General features: G+C 38.5%; 1 protein-coding gene and 1 long non-coding RNA gene across 2 annotated transcripts in view; both read left to right on the top strand.

Moving 5' to 3' along the window:
* Positions 1-27522, top strand: part of LOC129655038 (uncharacterized) — a 100375-nt gene extending 72853 nt beyond the window's left edge. Inside the window, exons 2-3 of the long non-coding RNA XR_008715718.1 lie at positions 22893-23128; positions 27311-27522. This is a non-coding gene — a long non-coding RNA (uncharacterized LOC129655038). The remainder of the gene's footprint in view (positions 1-22892; positions 23129-27310) is intronic.
* Positions 1-27889, top strand: part of NTNG1 (netrin G1) — a 364680-nt gene that overhangs the window by 151070 nt on the left and 185721 nt on the right. The gene's annotated exons all lie outside the window — the stretch shown is intronic.

Here is a 27889-nt window from a genome sequence, read left to right as displayed (position 1 = left end):
GTAATGAAAGTGAGGTGGTCATTTGTTTTGTGTAATAGCTTCAGTGTTTTCCCTGTTTCATCACCACTTCTTACCCTTACTCTCGTCTAAGGCCTAGAGCCCTTCAGGTTTCAAATATTCTCACCTTCACACTAGATCTCTCTTAGCACATTCTAGGCTGAGGTATTTATTTCTGTGTTTTACCTGTCAACATCCCCATTTGCTTTTTTTTCACAAATGTGTTCAAATCTTGTATGTTTGTTATGTGTCTATTCCTCTTTGTACCTCTGTGCAATTATATACATATAGAATCCCCATGGACAGAGGAGCCTGGCGGGCTACAGTGCATGATGTGGCGAAGAGTCGGACATGACTAAAGTGACTTAGCACAAAATGCTATTACTTCAGGGTCCCCAGTAGAATTCAGAGAATGGATGCAAGTGCCTAGTCTGCCATACCATCCCACAGGTCATTAAAGGCTTTTAGAATTTATTCCAATATATTGAACAGGAATGAGTTTTAGAACAAATGTGACTCATTTTTTAAAGAAAAAAAAATCTACTTGTTAGCTATTATTTATCATTTGTGAGATTCAATAGTTATGTTCAAGACTTTGTAAAATAGTTGGGGAATTTGAATCAGTTTACAAATATGATAAGAACTGTGTGATTTTTGCATGCTCGTACAAGACTGAGGGAATGAACTAGCCCTAAAATAAATATCTGCTTTGCCCTACATTTTCCTCAATCATATTTGACTCATTTACTTGGTGAAATATGAAAATGTATATAAATCATTCCTTCCGAAATTGTGGTTTGTGGACCACTGAATATCTGTGAGTTATTTGTTGCCTACCAATGACAAGATAAGGAACTTGCACCAGAGTGTAAATCAACTAAGTTTTTAAGCACACTTTATAGTTAGCTGACATTTTTTTTCTAGCAAGATATTCCAGTGAAAGAAGCAGTATGTTGATTAACATTTTGGTAAAAGCTAGTTCTCCTATCACAGACAGGTAACAGTTTGCATATCAGCTGCAGTCCTTGGACCACACTTTGAGAAGACTGGTAGAAATCACTTAGAATAGTGCCTGGCAGAAAAGGCATTGAGTAAATGTTAAGTTGAGTCTGACACATGCTTTCTTTTTTTTTGGAATGAATTTTGAAAACTACCATGATTGTTCACAGAAAGAATGCTCTGTTGTTTATCTCTTTAATAAAACAATAAAGTGAACTTTGGTAATTTCTTACAGTGCAAGTTTTATTATTTTTCAGCTTGGCAAAATACCATAAACCCCTTTAGTTTATTCAGCAGAAAACAATCTTTTAAGTTGCCAATGTGACAATAGCCAAAGCTGTTGCAGAGCTCTACTTGTTGCCAATTTTTGCCAGTGTGTTCTAGCTCTCTTCCTGAGAGCCCCATCCTGAGATTTCATGCCAGCTGATCCTAATTAATACTCTGGACTCTGCTAACCATTTGTGTATTTTGCTAGTGAAATGGGTAGTGAGTTATATCAACATCTGTTTTCCATCATAAGTCCGCCTAGAGTTTGGAACTGATATCTTCATCTCTGCTTGCCTGTGAATGGTAAGATATTCCTGTAATGCTATTCAGTGGGTACCACCTCCTGCATAGGAGGCAGGCATAGAATGGCACAATCAGGCACTGACCAGCTGCCTTGTGAGACACTAAGGGCTCCTTTAGTCCCTTCCTGACCCTTTTGCCTGAGGAGAAAGCCTGCAAGAGCCCTAACTCACTTTCTGGTGCCCGTGCTACCACAAGTTCCAGCTAGCTCCAGATTCTAAATGTCATGTTGTGGCCCTGTCCTTAAGTCTCATTTCAGGCATGCTGGAATGGCCTAGTTTCGAAAAGGAAGGCTTACCATCTTTGCACTACATTCCCAGAATGGCATGTAGTCCTTCTCTGTGGAGACCATCTTCCCTCTGACTTCTGCAACTCAGTTCACACAAGACTAAATAAGCTACGCCCTCGACCAGCTTGGTTAATGTCTGGGACCTCCCGCAAGTACCACAGCTCTCTTCCCTCTTGGTACCCACTTGCTCTTCTTCCCCAGGACGCCTTGGTAGAGGCAACCCTTCACAGAGCCTGTCCCAGCCCTGATAAACTTCAGCCTTCAAGCTCCCCCTTGCCCAGTCCCTGAAATAAGGAGTGCCAAATACACTTGGGTTTATTAGTTCAAATAACCCTTTAGTTTGTCACTTTTTCACTTTTTCATATGTAATTTTCCAAATACATATGGCAACGTTATTCCTTTGTATTTCATGATTGCCCTGGAATGAGCAAGTCGAATTGTCTTGACATTGCTGGCTTGCAATTTCCAATGAGTTAGCCTTATCAGCCATGGGCCATTTCAATATATCTGACCCAAATACATGTTACTCTTTCTCTTCTCAATCCAATTTACACACTCCTTAATTTGCTACATGAATCCTCATATCTGTACTAAAAAACCTACAGTGGCTCCCTATGGTATAACAGATGGAGTCCAAGAACTACAGCCTGATAATTAAGCAACGTCATTAACTCAGCCACTGACTCTTACACTCTAAGCTGTCTTTCAATTATTCAGTCACATGCCCTTAATTATTGTGTCTAATTTTGCTCATGTTGTTGTATCTGTCTTCTTCCTTTCTACTGATTTGATTTTTATGCATCCCCTAACACTCAGTTCAAATGCTGTCTCTTTAGGACAACCTTACTTAATTACCTCAGCTAGATGTGAGCTTCCCCTCCTCTGAAATCCTGCTTTATTTACTGTGAAGTGAAGTGGCTCAGTCGTGTCCGACTCTTTGTGACCCCATGGATTGTAGCCTACCAGGCTCCATCCATGGGATTTTCCAGGCAAGAATACTGGAGTGGGTTGCCATTTCCTTCTCCAGGGGATCTTCCCGATCCAGGGATTGAACCTGGGTCTCCCGCATTACAGGCAGACGCTTTACTGTCTGAGCCACCTTGCTGTAATTTCCTTTTATTTATTAGTGTACTTATCTCCTCTCTTTTGTATATTAGCTCTTTCAAGTCAGGTGCTGCTCCTTCGTATATCAGTGTTCAGTCATAGTGGCTAACACATATCCTTCATATGGAAGATGCTCAGTAAACAGTGAATGAATTCATCATTGACTGTTACATTCTAACCAAGAGCTAAGAAAGTAACTATTATGATGGCCACTTAATAAAGCAGGTTTATGGAAGTTTGAACCAAGGCAACAAGAATGGGGCCACTCTTGAGGAAGAAAATCTAATTCTTATGATACTGATCAGCATCCTTGAACATTGCCTCCTCCCAATAACTTATCTTAAAATGTTTATTTACAGATACTTTCAGAAACCTTCATTATATGTATGCAAATAATGGCATTTGGACTGAAGGAGGTTAGAATAATAACCTGTTTTTGTCTGTAAATCTTCAGCAAATCTGTACTTAAGACAGTTGGCCTAATAATTTTTTTTAACTTCATGGTCAATTTTATAGCTCTTCATTAAAAATTATACCTCATTGTTTGCAAAAACATGGAAAATACTTACATAATCCAAGTGAGAAAAGTAGAATAAAATTGTGTATATAGTGTATTTGTGACTGTATATATATATATATATATATATATATATATATATAAAGGTTGGAATAGAAAAAATACATTTTATATATAAATATAAATTTTATATAAGTTTATATAAAATTTATATAGATTTATATAGATTTTATAAATATATAAATTATATTTTATATAAATTTATATATAAAAGTTGGAAGGAAAGATCAAAGCACCTCCAAAACTTTAAGAATTGAACGTGGTGACATAACTGTGAGTGCTTTTTTATGTTGTAGTATTTTATATATTCCAAGTTTTCTTTAATGAGTATACTAGAGTTTGCTACATAAAGAAGTAATGGATTGAAAAGAGGAGGAAAAATAGCTAATAAGATGAAATCTAATCCATTGATAGCTGCTGATAGGTTGAGCAGAGCACTGAACAGAAATGGTATCCCTCAGGGAGGAGAACAGTATTCTGCTTTAAATGCAGCTTTCATTAAATCAGTTATGATACACCTCAATAAGTTATTAGTATCTCATCGATTGCCAGTCACATATGCAGAAAGTATTTTGATATATGTAAAGGTTTTGTGGGACAGTTGGGAAACACTAAAGTCTCCTAAAAATGAATTCATACTACTTGGTGGGGTAGATAAGCATGGATTAAATGCAGAAATAATTTTACGTAACAGTCTGCAGTAGAGTGGATATGTAATATCACCCCTTTCTAGAGAATTATGTTGCATAATTTGATAATGAAGGAAAGTTTAACTCCAACTCATGCCAAGGATGTCTACTTTACTCTGTTGTGGTCCAGCTTTCAAATTTTCTCTTTCGTGGATTTTGAATTATATAGTTGCTGATGATGAATCATAGGAAAAATGAGCAGCTAAAAATTCAATGCATCTTTTTAGAAAAGCAAAAGGAAATTAGGTACAACTTATGATTGCCATTTTTATTTATGTTAACTTTCTTTCTCCCTTTCAAAGGCTTGCATTCACACAAGGGTTACTGAGAATTAAAAAGTGCATATAAAACTGATCAGATATAACAGAAGTGAGTGCTGAGTTTCATGGCAAGAAGAAGGTAGTTTTTTAATATGAGAAAATAGTGTTTCTGCAAACGATCAGCAATTCTGATTGTGGTGTTTGACATTCTGTGTTAATCCACCAGCTCTAAAGCTTATTAAAAATGGCACTAGACACGTTGGCAGCATAGAAGCAGGTCAAAAATTGTTGAAAACAACGAGAGCTTTAAGATCAGCTGTGAAATTGTGGTTATTTTAGAAATCTGACTTTTGCATAAAATCCACAGGTGTATAATCAATAGCTCAGGAATAATGCCCACAATTGGAGACAATGCCAGCAGTACATTTCAGCGATCCCAAGTGGGCGGGAAAGCCTCTTCATTTGTTGTTTTTGCCTTTGTTCTTTTTTTATTTGCATCTGGATTTGTGGAGCTCCTTACCTCTAAACCCAATGGAATTAGCAGGATAATTAACAATAAAGAATAAATGTCAACTTTTCCTCCTAAAAGAAGGAAACACATTGGAGAGACTCTGAAGATAGGAGGCCTGTAGTCATTTTGTCATTTGTGAAGGTGTTTGCTGCAATTTTATTTAAGCAGGTGTATAAGGCCATGTGATTTATTTATGTTTTAGCTCCTATTTCTAGATTTATCTAAGAGCCACTCTCAAACCCTAATTCCTTAATTATCCAGGTTGCTCATGAGAAAATGAGGAATACTCAATGATGTATAGTTGGTTGAAGATTTAAGGGCAGGTCATCTAATTTGATGTGACAATTGTCTACTTGCTAAATGAGTAGGACCTGAGGACCTCAGTCATCTTTCTCAGTCACAGTCGTATGCTTTATAACACGTCTGACAAGAAATTGATTTCACTACTGCCACTAATGGTGAGCTGTTCTATCAACGCCTCAGCTTCTGCTGAGAAGATAGGAACCATCCAAGGACAAATTATTAAATTAAAACTGACAGTATCTTGTCACAAGCACGCATTAATGAACACTATGGAGGATTGTCTGCTTCCCATTCATTGTCGTTCTGTAATTTATTGCTGTTTTCCCAAAGATTATGGGGAAGTGTTGTATGAATATTTGTTGTAGCCACATATTTTGAGAAGCACATAGGATTTTAAAATAAATGGGTGACGGTAAGAAGAGAGAAATGCATTGTAAACTCATGTGAACATTTCAACAAACTACATGCCACTGTAAATAGGCTAACTTTTGTCTGCTGCTAGTGGATTTCTTTGCATAGAGGGCTTACAGATAAATATTAATTCCTGGTTATTAATGTGGTTCATTGTGATATCCATAATCTCTCTTATTGCAATTCCAAAGATTTTTGCCAAGAGAAGTATAAATATCATCATCCAAATTTATGCAAAATATTAATACACTTTTCAAGCTAACAAAGGTTTAGGATATTCAAATGACACTTTACACTGTACCCTTCACAATATGTATAATGATATTTATACATGTATAAGAACTTTCTTCAATTAATTTTGATTGGCAGATAATTACTTTACAATATTGTGATGGTTTTTGCCATGCATCAACATGAATTGGCCACATGTATACATGTGTAACACCCATCCTGAAATTTTTAAACCTGTGCAAATTTGTATAGCTACTTACAGTTGCAGCTGGATTTTCCAAGCAATTTTGAAGACTCCTTCTTTTTGCACATATAGGATTCTTATTGATACAAAAGAATAATAGAGGTATTCATTTATACTCTACCAGCTGTGATACTGAAACCCAGCAAAATGTGCATATGTGTATATAGCTTTACATAACAATAACAACAACAAGATTCCATTTAATATTTCTTCCCACCCTACAAAACAGATTAAAGATAATATATTATTAAAAAAATTTCTCCTGGGGTATAAATAGCTCATCATTACTATCTTAATCAGCTATAGCATAAAATATGTTTCATGGCCCTTGTTAGCTACTGGATATTCTTTGAAGCATTAGTACCACAAAGATTTTTACTGCTTGACATCCCTGTCAGAAAGATAGCTTATCCCATTTAAGAATAATCTAGGGAGAATGATGGTATGGACAAAATATTGAAGACGTAAATTTGAGAAATATGAAGACCTTGAATGACAGGCCAGGAAATTTAAACTTTACATTATTCTCTTTAGGAAAGTAATTGTTATAAGGGAGCACAAAGCTTTAGTTAGCCAGATGCTTTGTTTAAATTCTGGCTTTACTATTAGTTGAGCTCAATGGTCTGCAGTACTCTCACCTATAAAATTGGAACAGTCGTTCTCTCTTAGATTCTGAGGAGGAGGAGGATGAATGATATAAGGTAATATAAGATAAGCTGTGCAAACTGCCTGGAACTTACGAAGAACTTGATAAATGACAGCTATCACTGATGTGAAACCATGAGAGGATTCTGAGCATGGGAATGATGCAATTACACCTGTAATTTAGGAAGATTGCTGACAACAGCGTGTAGTACAAAGGAAGGCTGAAGGAAGATAGAACAAAACTGTACAGGTTGTTGCAATAATTTAAGCACATTTTATTTAGAGCCTGAAACAGGGTGCTGGTGGTTGTTCAGTTGCTGAGTCATGTCCAACTCTTTGTGACCTCATGGTCTGTAGCACACTCCTTTGTCCTCCACTGTCTCCCAGAGATTGCTCAAATTTGTGTCTTTTGAGTCAGTGATGCTATCTAACTATCTCATCCTCTGATGCTCCCATTCTCCTTTTGCCTTCAATCTTTCCCAACATTAGAATCTTTTCTAATGAGTCAGCTCTTCGAATCAGGTGGCCAAATCTTCAGCTTCGGCAACAGACCTTCCAGTGAATATTGAGGGTTGATTTCCTTTAAGATTGACTAGCTTGATCTCCTTGCAGTCCTAAGGACTCTCAAGAGTCTTCTCCAGCACCATAATTCAAAAGCATCTGTTCTTCAGCATTCAGCCTTCCTTATGGTCCAAATCTCAGATCTGTACATGACTACTGGAAAAATTATAGCTTTGACTATATGGACCTTTGTTAGCAAAAGTGATGTTTCTGTTTTTTAATACTGTCTATGTTTGTCATAGTGTTCCTTCCAAGGAGCATCTTTTAATTTCATGGCTGCAGTAGTTACCATATGCAGTGATTTTGGAGCCCAAGAAGATAAAATCTGTCACTGCTTCTGCTTTTTCCCCTTCTGTAGAACTTCTCCATCTTTGCCTGCAAAGAACATAATCAATCTGATTTTGGTATTGACCATCTGGTGATACCCATGTGTAGAGTCTTCTGTTGGGTTGTTGATAAAGAGTGTTTGCTATGACCAGCATGTTTTCTTAACAAAATTGTGTTAGCCTTTGCCCTGCCTTATCTTGTACTCCAAGGCCAAACTTGCCTGTTACTCCAGGTATCTCTTGACTTCCTACTTTTGCATTCTAGTCCCCTATAATACAAACGACATAGTGAAGAGTTTTGACAAAACATGGTTCATTGGAGTAGGAAATGGAAACCTGAACCAGTATTCTTACCTGGAGAATACTGTCGACAGTATGAAAAAGGAAAAAGATAGGACACCAGAAGATGAGTCCCCCAGGTTCGAAGGTGTCCAACATGCTACTGAGTAAGAGCAGAGGACAATTACTAATAGCTCCAGAAAGAATGAAGTGGCTGGGCAATAGCAAAAATGATGCTCAGTGGTGGATGTGTCTGGTGGTGAAAGCAAAGTCCAGTGCTGTAAAGAACAATATTGTGTAGGAATCTGGATGCATATGACACCACCCTTATGGCAGAAAGTGAAGAGGAACTAAAGAGCCTCTTGATGAATGCGAAAGAGGAGAGAAAAGAAGCTGGCTTAAAGTTCAGTATTCAGAAAACCAAGATCATGGCATCCAGTCCCATCACTTCATGGCAAATAGATGGGGAAACAATGGGAAATGTCACAGACTTTACTTTCTTGGGCTCCAAAATCACTGCAGATGGTGACTGCAGCTGTGAAATTAAAATATGCTTGCCCTTGGAAGAAAAGCTATGACAAACCTAGAAAGCATATTAAAAAGCAGAGACATAACTTTGCCAACAAAGGTCTGTCTAGTCAAAGCTATGATTTTTCCAGTAGTCTTGTATGAATGTGCAAGTTGGACCATAAAGAAGGCTAAGCACTGAAGAACTGATGCTTTTGAACTGTGGTGTTGGAGATGACTCTTGAGAGTCCCTTGGACTGCAAGGAGATCAAACCAGTCAATCCTAAAGGAAATCTATCCTGAATATTCATTGGGAAGACTGATACTGAAGCTGAAGCTCCAGTACTTTGGCCACCTGATGCAAAGAGCTGACTCATTATAAAGACCCTGATGCTTAGAAAGTTTGAAGGCAGAAGGAGAAGAGAACGAGATGGTTGGATGGCATCAGAGACTGAATGGACATAAGTTTGAGCAAGCTCTGGGAGATGGTGATAGACAGGGAAGTCTGGCGTGTTGCAGTGCATAGGGTCATGAAGAGTTGGACATGACTGAGCAACTGCACGACAACTTCACTATGACCTGTTCATCTTGGGTGGCCCTGCATAGCTCATAGCTTCATTGAGTTAACACAAACCTCTTTGCCCCAACTCATCTATTATCCATGAAAGGACTGAAATAGGGTACAGAAGAACTAATAAATGACATTATAATAAATAGAATTGATGGAGTAGGACAACTGATATAAGCATGAGAGAAAGGGAAAAGAAAAAGATGATTTCAAAATTGGAAACTAAGTGACTAGGAGGATGTTGATACTAATTGGGAAGCACAGTAAAATGATGAAGTAGTCCTTGGAGTTCCATTGGGACATTCAGACCAAGGTGTCTGGGTGGACCATTGAAAAAAAAGAGCAGTCATACAATGGGAAGTTTCATATATTTCAGAGGTGTTTGCACTAAAGTACAAATTGAAGCTAGGAAGTTATATGAATATTGTGAGACTGCAGGAGAAAAACAGAAAAAGTCCAAAATAAGAACACTGAGAAATAACAAATTTATAATAAAGTAGAAGAATCAAATAGAAGTTAAAATCATGCCCTAAAAGTCAGTGAAGGTAAATAAAATATGATATAGCCAATCAATGAAATATTATTCAGCACTAAAAAAGAAATGAGTTGTCAAACCATGAGAAGACATGAAGGAAAGTTAAATGCATATTACTAAGTGAAAGAAACCAACTTGAAAATGCTAAACACTATTTGATTCCAAGTATATGATATTTTGGAAGAGAAAAACTATAGAAATAATTAAGATTATTGTTGGTAGTGGTGGGGGTGGGGAAGATGAATAGACAGGGCACAGAGGATTTTTATGGCTGTTGAAAATACTCTGTATGCTATTATGATGATGGACATATGTCATTGTATATTTGTTCAAACCCATAGAATGTATGACATCAAGAGTGATCCCTAAGGTAAACTATGGACTTTGATTATGATATGTCAATGTTAGTTCATCCTCGTTAAAAATATATACCATTTTGGTGGGTAATGTTGATAATGAGGGAGGTAATGGCCACCTCATGTGAAGAGTTGACTCATTGGAAAAGACTCTGATGCTGGGCGGGATTGGGGCAGGAGGAGAAGGGGAGACAGAGGATGAGATGGCTGGATGGCATCACTGAGTTGATGGATGTGAGTTTGAGTGAACTCCGGGAGTTGGTGATGGACAGGGAGGCCTGGCGTGGTGCGATTCATGGGGTCGCAAAGAGTCGACACGACTGAGTGACTGAACTGAACTGAATGCATGTGTGGCAGCAGGAGATATATGGTACGTCTCTGTAGTTCCCCGTTAATTTTGTTTTAAATCTAAAATTTCTTTTAAAAATTAATCTTATTTTAAAAAAGTCAGTGAAGCCATTGCAAAGGACTGAGGAATGAGTAGAGGTTGAATAAAATGAAGCAAGTGTAAAATGTTTCAAGAAGTTTTGCAGTGAATGGTAGTGAAGTCAAGAAACACTTATATTCTGAGGAGGTTTGGATTCATTTATTTTAGTAAAAGTTTATACATTCAGTCTTACTAGATTAATTGCTTTGGAGTCTTTTTTGAATCAGGATTCAATGATTTTCTTTGTCTTAGCTTCCTTTCTCTCTAATTTCTGAGACAACTTCTGAGACAAAATCAAGATAACTTTTGTATGATATAAGTATACATAAGTCCTCACTTTATTAAAGTATAATATTCTCTAGTCAGTTGTCTTTCCTGATGATCCACATTTTTATTTTAAGATCTTTGCCTTCCTCTTCCTTCTCTTCATTCTCATCAGACATACTACTTCAGTGAGAAAATCAAGCCATCAGAGATGCTGATTCTTTCAACTTTCCACCATCATATGTATAAAAGTATGTGCCTGTGAATCTCCTTGTTTTTCTTTTCCTCCTTTCACAGTGGAGTGAAGTGACCACTCCATCTACTGGGTTGGATTTCTCTCCACCCTCCTTCTCGAGAACCAGCACTTTTATTCGTCTCCTCCCCTTTACATATATGCAGCCTCACATTGACTTCTTTATATCAGACATCAAACAGGCTCAGGTCTCAAGCAGACATTTTTAAAGCCCTCCTTTACTGCTTATGTTCCTCCAAATCCTTTTATAAAGAGTTTAATTCCATAGATTCATAAATTTTGGCTATCTTTTCACATATAACACCACGCATTGCCTTCTGCTGTTGCAAGTTTCTTTGCTTCGAATGACTTCCTGCCCCTCAAATCCCCTGCCCCTTCCCAGCCTTCTTTATACTCATCTGCTGCTAAGTTGCTTCAGTCGTGTCCGACTCTGTGCGACCCCATAGACGGCAGCCCATCAGCCTCCCCCATCCCTGGGATTCTCCAGGCAAGAACACTGGAGTGGGTTGCCATTTCCTTCTCCAATGCATGAAAGTGAAAAGTGAAAGGGAAGGCACTCAGTCGTGTCGGACCCTTCGCGACCCCATGGACTGCAGCCTACCAGGCTCCTCCGTCCATAGGATTTTCCACTCAAGAGTACTGGAGTGGGGTGCCATTGCCTATACTCATCTATTCAGTCTCAAATATCACTTTCTTAGAATAGTTTTTTCTCAATGCTAGCCTAGGATATTTTTTTGTTTATTAGACCTACTACCCTTCTAGTCACTGTTCATGGTTCTTTCTTAAGGGATTTAAATTCCACAAGGGAGAGAGAATGTGTCCTGTTCATTCTTACATAATGACTACTAGGTACAGCCTGGTATAGAGTAAGTTTTAAGAAAATTTTGTTGAATATTCATTGTAGATGCTCATTAATAGATTTCTTAGTGCTTATAATGTAATTTATCAAAAGAGTAGATTTAGATTCAATTGAATTTCACATTAATTGACTTTTACACATTGATTTTAGGAGTAAAGCAAGGAATATTTTCACATGAAATCATATTTCTCACTAAGCACAATTATAATTTGAAATATGTTTTCACTGAAAAAGTGTTGGCCTCAGTGTGTAATATAATCATCCTTTAACATTTCTATATATACTTCAGCAAGCATTATCTCTTTGCCATATGTATTTAATTTTTCAGTTTGTGTATTTAATTCTCCTATACTGCTAATAACTTAGTCAACCAGACACATAATGCTTATGTATACACATATTAAAAAATAGAACAATCATTTCACAATTCATAGGCATTTCCTCATGATGTGAGGAAATTCACTCGTGGCTTGAGAATATCACTGATCCTGCCTTAATGCCGACATTTTTAGCAGAGAAGCCCAGCTAGAAAAGCCAAATAAAATGTTCAGAAAAAAAAGAGTGTAATGATAGAAAGGTACCTGAAATGACAACTAAGGCTTGTGCTCTGATCCAAAGTGAAGTGAAGTGAAGTGAAGCAAAGTGAAGTCTCTCAGTCATGTCCAACTCTTTGCGACCCCATGGACTGTAGCCTACCAGGCTCTTCTGTCCATGGGATTTTCCAGGCAAGAATACTGGAGTGGGTTGCCATTTCCTTCTCCAGGAAATCATCCCAACCCAGGGATTGAACCTGGGTCTCTTGCATTGTAGGCAGACGCTTTACCATCTGAGCCACAGGGAAGTTTGACCTGATCCAAATGTAGTCACTAATTAGCTGTGTGATCTTAGATAAGTCATTTGAGTTCCTTAATATACTTCATTTGTAGAATTGAACTTTAAATTGAGGTAAGTTGATCTCAAAAGTATACAATGCATTTAATCCTACATTTCCTAATGTTGTGAGGGAAGACACACACAGTCCTAATTCATAAAAACTTAAGTTCTTCATATGGACCCAAACCAAAGTAGTCCAAAATTAAAGAAAACATGCTGTTGTATTTGACATGATGAAGTGTTTAGTGAACAAAAGGGACCATCCATGCTATAGAGTTTAGAGAAAAGAGCTTCTTATTAGATGGTAAGACTCTTCACTGTCAATACAATAAGATTGAGTATGCTGCTGCTGCCGCTGCTAAGTCACTTCAGTCATGTCCGACTCTGTGCGACCCCATAGACGGCAGCCCACCAGGCTCCCCCGTCCCTGGGATTCTCCAGGCAAGAACACTGGAGTGAGTTGCCATTTCCTTCTCCAATGCATCAAAGTGAAAAGTGAAAGGGAAGTCGCTCAGTCGTGTCTGACTCTGAGCGACCCCATGGACTGCAGCATACTAGGCTCCTTCGTCCATGGGATTTTCCAGGCAAGAGTACTGGAGTGGGGTGCCATCGCCTTCTCTGAAGATTGAGTATAGAGCATCTAATTATAATCTTGTATGTAGAACCTACCCATGAATATGCATTGAGTAAATAAATGAAAAACAGGTGGTTGAATTAAAATGTTTAAAATATTGATTACACATGAAGAAATATTCCAAAGTGTTTGATACACACACACACACACACACACACATATATATATATATATATATAATTCTATACACACATGTGCAATGTACTGCATGTTTGTGTCTGAATGTGCATGGGTCTTTTTTGTAAATGTCAAAGTAGCATTTTATACAGGAGGAAAATGAATGTATAGCTGACTTGATTTATTAACTACTTGAAATACATTAGAGTGTTTATATTATAACCCATACAAAAATAGGTTACAAGTGATTTAAAGATTAAAAGATGCCATAAATGAAAGAAAATATATGTGAATTTTATACTTAGTGTAGTGAGAATACATGTTCTAAATTCTATCTAAAACCAAAAAGACAGAAGCCCTAAAGGAAAATACAGATAAACCATATTAAAATTTAAACTCACTACATCAAAAATATTTATAAGAAGTATATAAATTATAAACTGAGGCCATTTTGCAGTGGATTTGACAGCGCTAACAGCCTTAATATAAAGAACTCTTTCATATAAATAATAATAAAGATGCAACCTAAATATTTTTTAAGTGAAGGCCAAAGACAAATTTTAAAATTTACAGGAAATAAAGAGGAAAACAATGGGTCAATAAACATGTGAAGAGCTGTTTTTTACTTCATTTGTTCTTAAACATTTAGATAAATACAAATGTTCTGTGTTGAAGAGCGTGTGAGGAAATGGTCATTCACTTTCCCTACTGGTGGGAGTATAATTGTGATCTTCTTGGAAGACAATTTAGAAATACCATAAGAATTAATGGCTCTTAAAATGTGTTACCCACTGATCCAGCAATTTGACTGTTAGAAATTTAATCTTTAAGAAATAGTCAGAAATGCAGACAAACATAAATAAGCAAATATGATCATCTATATGACAAACCTAGATAGCATATTAAAAAACAGTGACATTACTTTGCCAATAAAGGTCCATCTAGTCAAGGCTATGGTTTTTCCAGTGGTCATGTATGGATGTGAGAGTTGGACTGTGAAGAAAGCTGAGCACTGAAGAATTGGTGCTTTTGAACTGTGGTGTTGTAGAAGACTCTTGAGAGTCCCTTGGACTGCAAGAAGATCCAACCAGTCCATCCTAAAGGAGATCAGTCCTGGGTGTTCATTGGAAAGAATGATGCTAAAGCTGAAACTCCAGTACTTTGGCCACCTCATGTGAAGAGTTGACTCATTGGAAAAGACTCTGATGCTGGGAGGGATTGGGGGCAGGAGGAGAAGGGGACGACAGAGGATGAGATGGCTGGATGGCATCACTGACTCGATGGACTTGAGTTTGGGTAAACTCCGGGAGTTGGTGATGGACAGGGTGGCCTGGTGTGCTGTGATTCATGGGGTCGCAAAGAGTCGGACACGATTGAGCAACTGAACTGAACTGAACTGAAGATTTATTTATAATCATGAAAAATGAGAAATAGCTTCATAAGCATTTTGGCCAGTGAAGGTGAAACACTGTGCAGAAATTTTTATAATCTTTTCTTAAAAGCAACCTGTCAATATGCATCAAGAATTAGATGTTTTTAAAGTATTTATACTCTTTGACATGCTGATACCTTTGCTAGGAATTTCTCCTTAAGGAAATAAATGGAAACACAGATAATGCCAAATTCGTGGAGATATTCATTGTAACATTATAGCAATTTATAATCCATTGGTGGACTATGAGCACTGAGTAAGCAAATAGTAGAGTCCTAAAATAGAAGCGTGTTCAGCCATTATAAGAAAGCTATGGTACATATACACAATGGAGTATTACTCAGTCATTAAAAAGAATACATTTGAATCAGTTCTAATGAGGTGGATGAAACTGGAGCCTATTATACAGAGTGAAGTAAGCCAGAAAGAAAAACACCAATACAGTATACTAACGCATATATATGGAATTTAGAAAGATGGTAATAATAACCCTGTGTACGAGACAGCAAAAGAGACACTGATGTATAGAACAGTCTTATGGACTCTGTTGGAGAGGGAGAGGGTGGGAAGATTTGGGAGAATGGCATTGAAACATGTATAATATCATGTGTGAAACAAGTTGCCAGTCCAGGTTCGATGCACGATACTGGATGCTTGGGGCTGGTGCACTGGGACGACCCAGAGGGATGGTATGGGGAGGGAAGAGGGAGGAGGGTTCAGGGTGGGGAACACATGTATACCTGTGGTGGATTCATTTCGATATTTGGCAAAACTAATACAATTTTGTAAAGTTTAAAAATAAAATAAAATTTAAAAAATAATAATAATAAAATAAAACAGAAGCATGTTCAGCCATTATTAATGTTATTTATAAAATGTTTCACTATCTTGGAAGTATGTGTGTATCAGATGACAAAGTGAGAAAAAGACTATGTTCCTGGGGTTCACTCCAGCACTCTGCCATGATCTCTACTATGACTTCTCTAAGCTTCAATTTTTTAGTCTATAAAATGGAGTCACACCTCTGCATTATTTATAGGGATGCTGGGAGAATTAAACAAAATAATGAATATAAAGTACTCAGCACAAGACACATCAGTTCAGATCAGTCGTTCAGTCGTGTCTGACTCTTTGCAACCCCATGAATCGCAGCACGCCAGGCCTCCCTGTCCATCATCAACTCCAGGAGTTCACTCAGACTCACATCCATCGAATCAGTGATGCCATCCAGCCATCTCATCCTCTGTCATCCCCTTCTCCTCCTGCCCCCAATCCTTCCCAGCATCAGGGTCTTTTCCAATGAGTTAACTCTTCGCATGAGGTGGCCAAAGTACTGGAGTTTCAGCTTTAGCATCATTCCTTCCAGAGAAATCCCAGGGCTGATCTCCTATACCACTCAATAAAAAGTATTATTTTTTTAATGGGCACACTGTTCCATAAAAGGATGGTTGTAACTTAGTATACAATGAAGATAATTCATTATAGTGTTAATAGTGGTTATCTTGGAATGGTGCAATTAGAAGGGATTTTTTCTATATATATTTCAAGTTTTTCTACTTTTCATATTTTTAAATGCATTGGTTTTGTGTTTTTCTTTGTTTTCAAATGGTAGAAAACAGACAAAGGATTCTGAAAAGAAAGAGTAAGTCAGACAGGCAGCAGCAGCAGCATCCAGGACCTGGGCCACCAGGGCAGAGCCAGCACCATCTGCCGCACAGCAAGATGTCCGAGTCCTGGCCGACAAGGCGTAGCCTGGTGGCCAGAGCAGGGTGCTGCAGCTGTGACGTGTATCTGAATCAGCTGTGGAGCCTGAGGACACGGGAGATGCCAGAACCCCACCTCCAGAGATCTTAATCTAGTAGGACTGAGGTGGTATCCAAGGACTGGAATTTTTAATAGCTACTCCACCTGAGACTCTAACTCACACCAGAATTTGAGAACCCTCAGGCTAGAGCCTGGTATTAATGAGGCCAAAGTTCCAGACTGAATCCCTAAGGGACTTCCAGAGTTAGCCGCTTGTGTGCCTGCAGGCTTCTGGCCCATGCACTGCCATATGTCCAACCAAGGCTGGGCCAGTTCAAGGCATGAATGGAAAAGAGCACATTATCTCCTCTCTTCTCTCCATTCCCCACCCCTCCACGCACTGTTAAACAAATATTCCCAAACACATGTCCTATATTATTGGTGAGTCAGTAATAGCACCTTTGCTAGGCTGTAAGAGAACATATCTTTAAAAGGAAGGAGACTTTGACTTCTATATATGGTGATTGATAAAGATCAGACAAAACAGGTGATCTGAAAAAGTAATCAGTTTAATAAGATTCATGTTTAAAGGGCAGGGTAGTTTTGCTTTTCCAAGAGAGTTATGGAGATTAGTGAGAGTTCCCAGTTGTTTAGTATTCATTTGGAATTGTTCAGCATTTTTCTCATGTTTTTGTTGGTTTCATTTATTTATCCACTGTTTTCTAACATAACCTTAAAACAGTGTGTTATGGGTCTGAGTTCATCTGAAGTTCAGGTTGTTCCAGCATATAAAATGACCTGATGGGACTCAAGTTTTTTTATCCAAAATAGTTTCAACCTTATACACCCAATAAATGAATTCTCTGCAGCACTCAGCCAACTGATTTTTACTTGCCCTTTTGCAAAATCCATTCATGTTTGCTTTTGAAAATAACTTTTAATTAAAATCATCCCGTGGATTTTACACTGTGCTCAGTTTTCAATGTTAGAAAGCCATTGTGTAATTAACATTAGGGTTGGTTGGAACATGTAGGAAAAATCGTTTGTGTTCTTGCCTTTTTAAAATGGACCCCAGTAGAGCAAGTTATGTCACTTTGATTTTCCTGACCATCCAACCTTGTTTCTTTTCTTCTGGTTCCCTTTATATGTGATTATTTTAAGCTTCATTACCTATACCTTTGATCCATTCTTTTTTGTTCATCAATCATGAAAATATCCGACTTCACTTTGTTTCATAGTCACCAATTCTCTTGCTTCTATGGTAGATTAAATAATCCAGCTTTCCCCCTGGATTGGAAATATCAAATAGCCTTACTGTTTGTCATTAGTTTTCTTGTGCCATGATGAAGATGCATCTGGTGGCATTTGGCTCATGCTTTGAAACCTGAAGGGAGCAATAGGTTTGTGAAAAAAATGTGAAGAGAAGAGGCCTTGATATCTGCCCTACATAGCTTCAGTTCCCCTTCTTGAATTATAGTTGTGGGAACACTCTATTTCTTCATCTTTAAAATGAAGATGATAATATGGACTTGCAGGTTTGTTTGTAAATTAATAATATTTACAAAGAACCAGGGATAGAGTAAGCATTTAATAAATTACAGCTATTATAATGAATGCATATAGAAATATATATATATATATATATATATATATATATATATAATATATAATACAAAGTGAAAGTGAAGTTGCTCAGTCATGTCCAACTCTTTGCGACCCCATGGACTGTAGCCTACCAGGCTCCTCCCTCCATGGGATTCTCCAGGCAAGAATACTGGAGTGGGTTGCCATTTTCCTTCTCCAGGGGATCTTCCTGACCCAGGGATTAGAACCCAGGTCTTCCGCATTCAAGGCAGACGCTTTAACCTCTGAGCCACCAGGGCATACAAATAACACAAAGCAGAAAAAGCTAGTGAATATAAGAGATGACAGATTCGAGATTCAAAGTTGTTTCAACTAGTACAATATTTAACAAGTACAACAAGATATAGTATCCAGTTTAGTATTCCAAATTAAGCCACTAGTTTTCTAATTTAGGAGATATGTTAACATCTTTGTTTAACTATACTTTACTGAATATTTGTCCCTGTCAGTTATTTTCACCCTCCAGAAACTTCCTCTTCTCTTGACCCATTCTTCTTATTTCTTTATACCTCTTTGGCTCATCCACCTTTGTTCCCTTTATGTTGTTTTCTGCTTTACTTCATCCTCTCCATGGTGATATTACCTATCACTCACAGTTTTGAAATTTCCATTTTATTAGTTTTTCATGATTCACTGGTGAACACCAGATCCACACACTCAGTTACCAAGCATTACCCAGTAGTCCTATATGAACGTTCGAAAAGAGAACTCATTGAGTTTGCATAAATATTCCTTCACCCTATCTAGACTCTCTTGTTCCCAGGTCAAGCTAAGCATCCCGTTAATTACTCATCTTGGTAAATGGTATATTGCCATTTACACAGACACACAAACCAGAAATCTAGACTCTTCAAGTCTACTTACTGTCTCTACCACTCACTCAGTAAACCAATTCCTGCGATTCTGTTATTTCTTTTTACGTGGCATGATTATTTCTTCCAAACCATCCCCCTCCCTCTTCCATAATTATTGCCTGTCATAATTCCTTCCTGGAATTATGACAGTCTCAATAGCTACTTCACTGGACAACCTGTCCCACTACTCTGGTTCCTTACCAAACTGCCCTCAAACCTTCTGTCAAAGTTGAGTATAGCACAGATTTTTGAGTTAAATACACTTTTATTTAAGTTCCAGATCCATCTCTTGTGGGAAAATTATTTAACTCATTTTACAGGGCTGTAAAATAAGGATAATAATATGCATATCATTAGGTTGTAGGGCACATTACCTTTGAAAGTGTATGTCATAGAAAGGAACCTTAATAATTTCATTTACTGCTGTTATCTTTCATGCAAATTTGACCATGTCACATCCTTCCCTGAACCCCTTAATGATGCCCAATAACTTTTAAGATAAAACTCAGTCTTATCTGCTTAGCTGACCAGTTCTCTTATAGTTTAGTCCTAACTCTAGATTCTTCTCACAGCATTGACCACTTTATGCCCTTCATCTCTAAGCTATTTTGGGGAACCATAGCAATCTTAGGTATCTCAACGTCTCTGTCTTTAAAGACACTCTCTCTGTACTTAGAAGACATTCTTTTCCCTGGTAACTACGTTCTCTTCCTGTAATACTAACATATCATCTGACTTATGGAGATTTTCTCCGACCTAATCAAGGTGACCATCCATTTCAGCTTATCAAAGATCGGCTTAGTTTCCAGCTGTTGTCTCCCTGTAATTATTATTAGCACCGCCCTTCACACTCAAGAGAATTTCATGATACATTATACGGTCACCCTACCTAAACTCCACTTGTTCCCAGGCTAAGATAAGCGTCCCCTATTTTCTGTTTCCATAGCATTCTGCATCCCCTTCTGCTTTAGATTTATCACAAAATAAGTTTTTCATAAAATCTTATTGTTTTATGAAATCTTACTTATCTGTCTCCCACTGGATTATGAGTTCCTTGAGGGCATGAATTTCATCTCATCTATTTTACATCATTCATTCCTAGGACAGTGCCTGGAAAACATAAATGTTGTATATTAATTATGGCATCCTGTCTTCCTAATCCCACTTAAATTACCTATGAAATACTAAGTAAGGAAAGATGCCTCAGCAGCAAAAAGGAATGAGAATTCAGTTAGATCTCTGATGTGCCTAAAATACCCATGAGACAAATGTGGACACCACAGAGAATTATCTTCATTACTGTGTTGTCCTCCCTTTTCCGGCTTCATTTTGTACTGTAGGTCCAGGCTTCCACTTCTGCATTCGTCTCTCTCTCTCTCTCTCTCTCTCTCTTGCATTTGCCCTCTGTCACCTGCCATTAAACCCCATATTAAATTGCGGAAGACTTATAAATGCTAATTAGTTTTTTCTTTTGCTTTCAGTCACAGACCAGGCCTCCAAACTTCATTCTGTCTCACTGAGTAATTATAACAATGTGCATGCTCAGTCACTCAGTTGTGTCCAACTCTTTGTGACCCTGTGGACAGTAGCCTGCCAGGCTCCTCTGTCCATAGGATTTTCCAGGCAAGAATACTGGAGTGGGTTGCCATTTCCTTCTTCAAGAGATCGTTCTGACCCAGAAATCAAACTCACATCTCCTGTGTTTCCTGCCTTGTAGGTGAATTCTTTACCCACTTAGCATTTATTGAGAGCTTGCTGTGTGCCAGGCTACTTTAAGTACATCTCATGCACTAAATATATCATTTAATAGTATGAAGAGTAAATAGTATCCTTTGTGCTACAGACTCATTCTGAACTGAGGTGTCCCTCAGCTAGCCTTGAACTTTGTTTGCGGACTCACTTCTTTATTTGATTTGGTTATGTCCATCTCTGGGGCTTCCCAGGATGGCACAGTAATAAAGACTCTGCCTGCCAATGCAGGCGACACAGGAGATGCGAGTTGAGTCTGAGTCGGGAAGATCCCCTGGAGGAGGAAGTGGCTACCCACTCTGATATTCTTGCTTGGAAAACACCTTGCAGAGAGGAGCCTGGCAGGCTCCACTTCATGAGGCCACAGAGTGGGACATAACTGAGCACGCACGCACACATGTTCATCTCTGTGCTGGAAGTCAACAATTGTCTTCCTACTCTTCTTGTGTTGTGGACCAAATCATTTCACCACTTGAAAGATTCCTATGCTAACATCTTGTCCTGACCCTAGAAGACAAGTTTTAAGAATAGCTGTTCCAGCATAAGCAACCAACAACAACCACATGCAGTATATTCATTGTTAAGAACCTGATGCAACAAACTAGTTATAAAAGACAGTTTTGAATCACCGGGGGATATCTGAATACGATCATGCAGTGTGAGATATTAAGAAGTTATTCTTAATCTTGTTAGATGTGATAATGTCATCGCAGTAATGTGTTAAAGAAAAAGTTAGGGATGCGTTCTTCAGATTTAAGAGTGAAATGAACTGGTGTTTGTGCATGTGTGCATGCCAAGTCGCTTCAGTCTCTTTGCCTCCGTGTGGACTGGAGCCCACCAGGCTCCTCTGTCCACGGGATTCTCCAGACAAGAAAGGCAGTGGGTTGCCACACCCTCCTCCAGAGGATCTTCCTGACCAAGGAATCAAATCCACATCTGTTATGTCTCCTGCATTGGTAGGCAGGTTATTTACCACTAGTGCCACCTGTGCAAAATAGTCTAGCAAAAATTATAAAAATTAAAAAAATGAAAACAAAAAAGATCAAATGGGGTTACTAGTAATAGAAGAGGACATAGATGAACAGACTACTGATAATTGTTGAAGTTGGGTGATGGGTACAGAGTGGGTCACTGTACTATTCTGCTCTAGTGTGTGTTTGAAAATCTTGTATCAAACATGTAACAAGTGGGGGGTCCTGGCACCCTACCTTAGTTGTGCTGAACCAAGATTACTGGGGGTGGATTCCTCGAATCTGCATTCTTAGAAAGCTCCCCAGGTGATTCCTAGGTGCCTGAAATTTGAGAACCACTGGTTGATATTTAAGATGGCAGGATCATTTCTCTAATATCTATCCCTCCCCAAGACAATAATTGCTGCTGCTTAAGATGTCCAAGCAAACCCTTAACTTCAAGGATGAAAATATCAACACATCAATCTTAAAGGTGAATAGCAATAGCAGCGAGTCTACCACACAGAGCCAAATTATAAGGGCTCAGAAATAAACTTGATCTATTTCATGAAATAGAGGACATGGTTTTAGAAATTACCCACTTTTTATGCCTAATGAAATAAAAGAGGACATTGTCTTTATTGAGAAAAAGCAGGCCTGGGTAAGAAGAGCATGCTACATAATGAAAATGACAATAACTGAAATAAAAATCTTATTTGAAAGTAGTAAAAAGCAGACTTGACATTGCAAATAATCAAATCAGCCGTATCCAGAATACTGAGAAAATGAAATCATGAGTTTAAAAAATGAGACCAAGTATAATGGGCATAGAGGTCAGTCATGAAGATAAAACCTATAGACTAACAAATGGATCAAAATTAATCATTAAAGATGTAATAACATATATTTTAGAATTCTGGGATGAAAAAGACCCCAAAATACCAGTTGAAAGAATTTATCATGTCCCAAGTAGCCTAGTAATCAAGGTAATGACGGAAGCAATTTCTTGTTTTAATTTTTAAATTATAAAAGATTATGATGATGCATTTCATAAGTTTCAGAACAGAAAAGCTAAGTTCCTTCAATGGGAGTTAACGTTATCTTTCTTCATCACTCTCATCTGCATTTCCTTAGGCCTGAAGATAATGGAGCACCTCTAGTATTCCTGGGGGGAAATCATGAGAATTTCATATAGGAAGACACCCTTATTTTAACCTTGACAAAGTCAGGATGCATCTTCCAGTCAGTGGTGTCCTTAATTGCTCCTTGATAGGCAGCAGTTGTGACATAGTTGTCATTGCCTTCTCATGCACAAACCTGCCTGGGATTCCTGTTGACACGACTGAACAAGAGCAGTTTCAAGAAACAAGGTAAGTTTGAAGAAACAAACTGTTTCATGGCAATAGGAAGAAAGAATATGAGTCCCAGTTCTTGCCTGAAAACGTTCTATTGACATATTCTAGTAATAGCAAGAAAAGGTAAGCATCAAGCCTTGCAAGATAACTATTAGCAGCTTAGGAGATAAACCCTTCAGATGGTAAAAGCATAGCTCTTTATTGAGTGTTGCCTTGAACTGTGGGTCCAAGGAGATTCATTATACTATTCTCTCTACTAATATGCATCTTGGAAAATTTTAAAGTCTTAAAATTGGAGGAAGTAGAGGAGCACGAAGAAAAGAGAAAGAGATAATGCATTCCCAATGCTCCCTGATTGCTCAGATGATTTTAGGTAGAAAAGCACTGATATGGAGAACTCAGAGTTTCCAAGTGATTCAACACAGTCAAGCTATCCAATTAAATTTATGTTTTTCTTTTTATATAGGCACAAAAGTAGTGTGTGATGCAAATGTGTACCTAGGTCTGGAGACCCTTTTTATTAAGTAAAAATTCTAATAAGAAAACATGATGTTGAAATTTAATTTGAAGTTATTTTTTTCTTCCTTTTATAGTACACACAATGGTACTGCTTATAATCAATGGTGTATTAGACCCCATGATGTAATAGAAACTATTATTTATGAAGCACTTGATATCTTCTGGGAACTGTTTAACAGCTTTGCATGCCTTTTATTTCTTAAAAGGAAGGTAATCTTAGTATCCTCACTTTACAGAGGAAGAAACTGAAACATGGGAAGTTAAATTAATCAAGGTGTCCAATATCTCACAGCTAGTAAGTGGATTCAGATCCAGGTAGTCTGAGTCCAATGGCCAAGCCCAAAACCACTGTATCACTGCCTCACAATGACTTTAAGAGGAGAAACATTTGGTGCTCACTTTACATAGGTAAAGATAAGGAATTGAGGCCCAGAGGCCTAAATAGCTTGACAATAATCAATTAGTGATAGAATATAGTCTGATTTTGTTCTGTGTTCTGTCTTTTATGACCTTCACAAAAAATCACACTGTGAATATTCAGACCTTGAAACCCTATATACGTGCGCACGTGTGCATGCATACACACACACAAACACACACACACACACAGAGTTCTCATTATTGCCCCCACGGGCAGCAAATGGAAGGAAAGGAATGCAGAAGGTTTTGAAGCAAGTCAGGCCATTTATGGGCTTCCCTAGTGGCTCAGGCCGTAAAGAATCCCCCTGCAATGCAGGAGGCCCAGATTGAATCCCTGGATCAGAAAGATCCTCTGGAGAAGGAAATGGCAACTCACTCCAGTAGTCTTGCCTGGAGAATCCCCATGGACAGAGGAACCTGGAGGGCTATAGTCCATGGGGCCCAAAGAGTTGGACATGACAGAAGCGACCTAGCATGCGCACACACATGCAGGCCATTTATGTTATTTAATCATCACAACACTGCTTCAGGTTATCATTTTCATCTGACAGAGGATGAGATGGTTGGATGGCATCACTGACTCAATGGACATGAGTTTGGGTGGACTTCGGGAGTTGGTGATGGACAGAGAGGCCTGGCGTGCTGTGGTTCATGGGGTCACAAAGAGTTGGACTGAAATGAACTGAACTGAACAGCTGAGGAAATGAAGTCTTGGAGAGGATAGGTAATTTATGCTAAGTTCCAGAGCTATTATGTGGCAAAAGAAGACCTATCTACTGCCAAAGCCCACAGTCTTTGATTTTCCAAAGATAATTAAGTACAATTACTAATGGCCAAAAAGAAGCTTTATTGACACACCAGAGGCACGATGGCAGTTTACATTTGAATTTTGCCTGTAGATGTGGTTGGTTGATCATGCACATTGTTTTCTCTTAAAATTATGTCAACTTTAAATACTGAGACATCACCTGCAATCTGAGTTTTTTATAGTTTCTCTTGAAAAATTAGAGAATGTGGCTGAACTGGATCCAAATTCCTACATGGAGAGAGTCAGCTGGAACTGACCTGTGATTGCTTCCCTTATCCAGTGCCTGAGTTCCCCAGAGTTCCAAAGAATAGCAAGAAGAGATAAGAAAGCCTTCTTCAGTGATCAATGCAAATAAATAGAGGAAAACAACAAAATGGGAAAGACTAGAGATCTCTTCAAGAAAATTAGAGATACCAAGGGAACATTTCATGTGAAGATGGGCTCGATAAAGGACAGAAATGGTATGGACCTAACAAAACCAGAAGATATTAAGAAGAGATGGCAAGAATACACAGAAGAACTGTACAAAAAAGATCTTCATGACCCAGATAATCACAATGGTGTGATCACTGACCTAGAGCCAGACATCCTGGAATGTGAAGTCAAGTGGACCTTAGAAAGCATCACTACGAACATAGCTAGGGGAGGTGATGGAATTCCAATTGAGCTATTTCAAATCCTGAAAGATGATGCTGTGAAAGTGCTACACTCAATATGCCAGCACATCTGGAAAACTCAGCAGTGGCCACAGGACTGGAAAAGGTCAGTTTTCATTCCAATCCCAAAGAAAGGCAATGCCAAAGAATGCTCAAACTACCGCACAATTGCACTCATCTCACACGCTAGTAAAGTAATGCTCAAAATTCTCCAAGCCAGGCTTCAGCAATATGTGAACCGTGAGCTTCCTGATGTGCAAGCTGGTTTTAGAAAAGGCAGAGGAACCAGAGATCAAATTGCCAACATCTGCTGGATCATGGAAAAAGCAAGAGAGTTCCAGAAAAACATCTATTTCTGCTTTATTGACTATGCCAAAGCCTTTGATTGTGTGGATCACAATAAACTGTGGGAAATTCTGAAAGAGATGGAAATAGCAGACCACCTGACCTGCCTCTTGAGAAATCTGTATGCAGGTCAGGAAGCAACAGTTAGAACTGGACATGGAACAACAGACTGGTTCCAAATAGGAAGAGGAGTACATCAAGGCTGTATATTGTCACCCTGTTTATTTAACTTATATGCAGAGTACATCATGAGAAACGCTGGACTGGAAGAAACACAAGCTGGAATCAAGATTGCCAGGAGAAATATCAGTAACCTCAGATATGCAGATGACACCACCCTTATGGCAGAAAGTGAAGAGGAACTCAAAAGCCTCTTGATGAAAATGAAAGTGGAGAGTGAAAAAGTTGGCTTAAAACTCAACATTTAGAAAACGAAGATCATGGCATCCGGTCCCATCACCTCATGGGAAATAGATGGGGAAACAGTGGAAACAGTGTCAAGACTTTATTTTTCTGGTCTCCAAAATCACTGCAGATGGTGACTGCAGCCTTGAAATTAAAAGACGCTTACTCCTTGGAAGGAAAGTTATGACCAACCTAGATAGCATATTCAAAAGCAGACATTACTTTGCCAACAAAGGTTTGTCTAGTCAAGGCTATGGTTTTTCCTGTGGTCATGTATGGATGTGAGAGTTGGACTGTGAAGAAGGCTGAGCGCTGAAGAATTGATGCTTTTGAACTGTGGTGTTGGAGAAGACTCTTGAGAGTCCCTTGGACTGCAAGGAGATCCAACCAGTCCATTCTGAAGGAGATCAGCCCTGGGATTTCTTTGGAAGGAATGATGCTGAAGCTGAAACTCCAGTAATTTGGCCACCTCATGCGAAGAGTTGACTCATTGGAAAAGACTCTGTCTGATGCTGGGAGGGATTGGGGGCAGGAGGAGAAGGGGACGACAGAGGATGAGATGGCTGGATGGCATCACTGACTCAATGGACGTGAGTCTGGGTGAACTCCGGGAGTTGGTGATGGACAGGGAGGCCTGGCGTGCTGCGATTCATGGGGTCGCAAAGAGTTGGACACGACTGAGCGACTGAACTGAACTGAACTGAGTTCCCCAGGCCCCCAGACTCACACACATTTCCTTACACACTGTATACTTCACGGTTTGCCTGTGCCTTCCTGGCTTCTAGGGGCTTTGAGTCTGTGACCTTGAATCTATGTGATTGTTAAGCAATTCAGAGAGCTGTTTACTTGAATATAATAAACTGTGAATTGCAGACAACTCAAAAAAAATTTTTTTTTAAGTTAGGAACAGCAGATAGATCTGTTTTGTGATATTCAGTCCTATTAAAAGAGATCTAGATCAAGAAAGTACTCCATTTCTTCTTTTTAAATTTGGGAGTTTTACCTGAGTCTTAAAAATTAACAAATCTTACATTCGACTTTCAGGCTTCCCATTCTTCTTTGGCTTAGTGGTAAAGAATCTGCATGCCAGTGCAGGAGACACAGGAAACACGGGTTCAGTCCCAGGGTCAGGAAGATTCCCTGGAGAAGGAAATGCCACCCCACTCCAGTATTATTGTCTGAACAATCCTATGGACAAAGGAACCTGGTGGATTCCAGTCCATGGGGTGGCAAGGAGTCGGACATGACTGAGTACAAATTCTACTTTCATCTTCTGTTAATACTCTGAATTAATTATTGGTGTATTCATTTATTTTAGCATGAAATATCAATAAAAAATATCATATAATGTTTAGATTTATTTTCAGATTTACTCTGAGAGAGCAAGAACTCTTACTATCTATGAAAGTTTTCGTATACCATTATTGACTTTGACAGTAGTACTTATCACTAATGGCTAGAGTCCATCCTGGACAAACAGCAGAAGGAACAAAAGTAGAGGAGGAATGAGGGGCAGCCTCTCCATTCTCATGGATTAGAGCTTCATTTTGGTCGAGAGTGTCCACCCCAAGTGGTCTCCTTCCTCTCCTGGTTGTCTCCAGACTCATCAGATGTGTACTTCAT

Source organism: Bubalus kerabau, chromosome 6, assembly GCF_029407905.1.
Source record: "Bubalus kerabau isolate K-KA32 ecotype Philippines breed swamp buffalo chromosome 6, PCC_UOA_SB_1v2, whole genome shotgun sequence".
Lineage (NCBI taxonomy): Eukaryota > Metazoa > Chordata > Mammalia > Artiodactyla > Bovidae > Bubalus > Bubalus kerabau.
The sequence above is the reverse complement of the archived record's forward strand: the minus strand, read 5'-3'. Positions and strand labels throughout refer to the sequence as shown.